Source organism: Protopterus annectens, chromosome 4.part0 (genome assembly GCF_019279795.1).
Source record: "Protopterus annectens isolate FY-2018-M chromosome 4.part0, PAN1.0, whole genome shotgun sequence".
Classification (NCBI taxonomy): Eukaryota; Metazoa; Chordata; order Ceratodontiformes; family Protopteridae; genus Protopterus; species Protopterus annectens.
Window position 1 is genome coordinate 1,082,456,803 of NC_056733.1, and position 4,966 is coordinate 1,082,461,768.

The following is a 4,966-nucleotide window of genomic DNA, read 5'->3' on the forward strand; positions in this document are numbered from 1 at the left end:
AGAACCCCTGCAAACTCAGAAGAAACATGCACATTTCTTACAAGACACTGACTAGAGGTCAGGATTGAACCCTGGAACCTGAAGATGTCAGACAAACTTTTAACTCCTGAGTCATCCTACTGCCCATCATTTAGGAATGCTTTATTTAAAATATGATTCTACTAATGCTAGCAAGCAGGGCTTATCAGAGGACAAAATCCACTAGCTCAAGTACAGACCTGAAGTAATACTGAAAAGGGAATGTTGCTCAGTCCAGGCTGTACAACGTTTAGCTATGCTGCTCATCCAGATTACAAAAGAGCGATCTCTCATGTATTTCTCCATTCTTTAAAACAAAGCCTTGAAATGTAAAACAGTATAATTTCACTACAGATTAGTGCCACATAATCAAAACTTTGGGTACAACAAATATGCGGAATCTGCATGTCCTCCCTGTGTTCATGTGGGTTTCCTCTTGGTGCTCCGGTTTCCTCCCACATTACAAAGACATGCAGTAGGTCGACTGGACACTCTAAATTGGTCAATGGTGTGAGAGTGTGGTATGGAAGAACAGCAATGGCAGGGCTAGCCACCTGGCAGTGGGAAACCTGGCTCAAGATGATTGTCACTGTTGAAGTGACACCCCGACACCATTAGCAAGAATGGGAAAGGGGTTGTAAATGGATGGATAAAAAGATGGACAGTTAAAACATACAGAAAGAAAAAAATAAAGAAAAAAAAGGAAAATAATTGAGCTAAGAGTGGCATGTGTGTTGTCTTAAAAAAAGCACCACCCTTTCAAACTGCTCATATAGAACATTACACTGAGACAGAACACTACAGTTTGAGAGAAAACACTACATTCTGAGTGTGACATGTTTTTGATGGGTGTGATGGTTTGTAGCAATTTCTTTCAGAAATGCCAAAGAGCAAGAACCAGTATGACACACCAAAAACTATAATTTACCCATTTGTGGATTAAGGCTATGAGCAGATAATGAGCTGCTTCCTGTGGTCCAGGGTTTGATTCCCCAGCTTCCATTTGCCTACTGAGCAACTCTGAGTAAGTCACTTAACTAGGCAGTGCCCCCAGAGCTTAGCCTTACAAAAATCCATATGGATCAGTGATCTACCCTGGTCAACAAATACAAACAAATAAAGACAAAAAACACTTTTACAACCTGGCAACAATTTCTGAAACAGGGCCCAGAAACAGCATATCACCGTGTCTCGTCTCTCTCAAAACTACGAAAGGAAATTTTAACAGTAAAATAATGTATATCGGCTATCTTTATCGCTTGGGAGACAATTTTTTGCACAAAATCCCACTCTTCGAATAAGTCCTGCTGCTAATGTTATCATTTATTTTTCAGTACCTTCTTATCCTTTTCAGGGTCATATGGTTGTAAGAGAGATTGAAACTATCACTACAAGCAATAGACGCAAGGCAGAAAAAAGTCCAGGATGGATGCACGCATATGACAAAGACATAGGGATGTATGAGAAAATCAGAGAGATCAGCAAGAATAAAGTATCCCAGCCAAGTAAACAGGAGAACCAAGCGCAGATAAACAACACGAACTGCTCCACCGCTTTTAACGTCCAGTTTGCAGAAGAAAATACAAAGAATTTGCAGATCGAGTTACAAGATATATATATATATATATATATATATATATATATATATATATATATATATATTTCTCCTCGGGTCTCTGCTGAAAGTAGGCATCTGCCCAGCCAGACTAACCCGGTCAACAAATGTCAAATAAAATAAATAAATACAGTTTTAACAATGCTGGCAGAGAGACACTTCTAGTGTGCTAGTCATTAGGGCATGCCCCCCTAAGAATACAGCTAACTGCCTAGATTTACCTTCTGTACAAACTTTTCAAAGTAATAAGCATTTACTTCAACTGCAAAATCAATTACATTCACATACTACTGCTGTACTTGGGGCGCTCATGAGACATTGACGGCTGGGTTGAGGCCCCAGGTGCTGCTGGTGACACTCCAAATACAGTGAAGCTCTCACTGGGTCTGCATCTGACACGGTTTGAAAAGAGCTAGAAAATATTGCACACACGTTGCTTTAAAGATAATAACACGTTTTTCCCAGCTTTCTGGAATTACTTTAGACTACAACTAATGCATGCACAGCAAATATTCCCGATTACATATTTTCTCAAAACTACACTAACAAAGCTATACTAAAAAGTTAACCCCATCTAACTTTTCTTGGGGCACCAGCATTTAATCCGTTTATGTCATAAAATCAGTCAGCCAACTCAGATGCTTTGAGAATCAAACCTGTGTTGTGTACGACAATCTTTCTATCCTATGCCTAACTTGACTTTACCTTAGTAGACGGGCAGCAAATCCGTGCCCCCTCCACAATGTGACTTTTATATAAAGCATTGACTTGTTAAATATAAGCAATCATCATAAGACACAACTTTACCTAACCATCTGAAAGAATTTTAACACAGGAAATAAAGTCAATACAATTCTTCATCCCGTATGAGGTACGCGAACCATCTCTAGAGGTCTACACTTTTATTTTTACATCCTGAGCAGGATTTTACAGTTTGGGGGGTTGTGTGGGGGGTACAAAGCAGGCATTTGCTACTCTGAGCTACCAGTTGATACAGTCTGGCATGCAGGCATTATCTAAGTCTTCATCTTATTCAGGCTTTTACTTACCTTTGGTCTGACGATCGCCAAATCAGAGGTGATGCACAAAGAAAACAAAAAGCAGTAACAGAACCAACCGAGATTTTGCTTTAATTTCTGCGTCTGAAGTTGTATCTCTTATTTTAAACCTACAACTTCTTGATATACTTAACACCCGAAATCTTCTGAGGCGTACGCCCTTTTTATTGCGTCACGGCCACAGCCACGCCCATTGTTTGACGGCGCATTCCTAACCGATTTGTGTCTCCCTGAAGTGAAGCATTGTTAACGTGGTTATGCACTCTTATCAGCCACCTTTGTGCGTAACAACCATACTGACGGGAAAAGTAAACCCATAGTGACCACCCTGAAAGGAGAAACATATCACTAGGGATCGTTACGTATTAAAAAGGGGTAGTAAAAGTAAACTATAGCGCGAACCGGTGCCGTTTTTATTTGCAATGTTTAGCATTACTTTTGAAATCAGCATACCTTTTAACCAAATATGATTCTAATGGACGTCTGTAATTTTTTGTCTCCGATTATTCTTGTGAGATAACAGAGATGAATAAATAAGCAAATACTGCCAGACCGTATAAAGACTTGTTATACTTCTGGAAATGCACATTAATGTAAATCCTATTACTGCATATTAGTCTTTAAAGATTTGAGTATCGTTTTTTTACTATGCTCTTGAGTCTTGAAGTAAAGGGCTGGAAAGGGGGTGGTAGCCAATGGAGATGTTTAGTATTTGGAACAGGAGCTATAACAATACGTATCAACTTCTTAGCAGAAAAAAAGCTGGACAAAAGTCTAAAATAATGGGAGCAAGGGCCCACAAATGGAGACACATTTTAAATATTTCTCCTATAAACTTAAAAAAAGTTACTTGAATAAGTTCTGTTACCATGCTTTCGCTGAAGGATATAAAGTATTAAACTAAAATGCCTGTCATGTTCAGCCTCAGTGATTTGCCAGAAAACCACAACTTTTATGAGGAGCAGAGCAAAAACATAGTGCAAAAATCTGGACAGTCTTATATGGATATTCATTAGGGAGACTGGTCAGTAGTTATTAATGTTTGATTTGTCCAAGTTATTTTTGGGGATTAAAATGGTCTTGGAGTAATTAAGGTACAGATCTGATATTCCATTAGCAGACGCACAGTTAGAACTCCCTGCTTTAAAACCTGCATTTGTGAGGTTTTGCGCTTGTATACAACTCAGCAAAGCTCCTCGTGGTGTCCTGCAGAGTCCTACAAGCAGCAGTGACAAAAGAGTGACTTTGGATTGAATAAGTATTATTTCTCTGCATTTTTTCCTGTGACTGCTAATTTCGCCTAAAACATGATCTAGCGTTTCTGTGCTCTAAAAAGCTATTTTTTTGCTGCATACTGTACTTATTTTTTCTGATTGCACTTTTAAAGTCGTTTTAGTCATTTTTGTGTTGAAATCATCTGTTTAACTGTTGTAGGCTACACACTCAAGTGCGCTAGCCTGTTCTGAGCATTGAAAGTATTTTTTAGTGTAAGTTTACTGAATTTTTGAAAAAAAAACACAAAATATTCTTGTTTCCCGCCTTTTCTAAGCTAGTCTAGTCCAGTTTTCAGGTTCTGCTGAATTCAGGGCTGTGGTACAAGGTCCTGTGTTGTCCATATCCTTACTTGGATAGAAGGAAGTTTCTCTGTTCACCAGTGAGAGTGGGGAGCTTTGAGCAGCCTATCTGTCCATGGAGGAGTGGTCTCAGCCCAGCAACTAGTAGTTTATTGGCCATTTTGGGCTAATTTCTATCTCTTTCATCTCCCTGCTTTAAAACCTGCATTTGTGCGGTTTTGCACGCTGCTCATCACCGGTTAGCTAGGGTTTAACTATTCCTGGCTCCACGAAGTCTGCTCTTCAATTTTTTCCTTTGAACTAGTCTAACTCTCAACTTAAGCACTTTAACCTTCCTTTTACAGTTCAGCACTTGCTCTAAGCTCCCAGTAAGCTCTAATAAATGCTAGCACTACACCCCCCTTACTATACAGTAGTACAAGGCTCCCTATTCGTCCCTACTGGACAATCAGTATAACAGTTCATTTATCCATACAGGCATGTCCAAAAGGCAGTTTCAGGTGTACTCTCCAGTCCAGCTGGTGAATCTGGGCATCATGAGGCAATGTTACAACTGCCTCATGTACATAGACAGCCCTCTCCTCCTTCCAACAAACACAAATGTATGTGAGAGATGCAACTATACAGTCAAACTGGAGGCCAAGCTCTCTCAACCCAAGACTGGAACAGTCAGTCAGGAGGAGAAGGGAAACACTTGCACC

At 39.6% G+C, this 4,966-nt stretch overlaps 1 protein-coding gene across 1 annotated transcript in view; it reads right to left on the reverse strand.

The window, feature by feature from the left end:
- Positions 1-2,822, reverse strand: part of LOC122799755 (UDP-glucose 6-dehydrogenase-like) — a 174,596-nt gene extending 171,774 nt beyond the window's left edge. Inside the window, exon 1 of the mRNA XM_044069027.1 lies at positions 2,683-2,822. The gene's annotated coding sequence lies outside the window, so the exon portion shown is untranslated. The remainder of the gene's footprint in view (positions 1-2,682) is intronic.
- Positions 2,823-4,966: the final 2,144 nt, after the last annotated feature.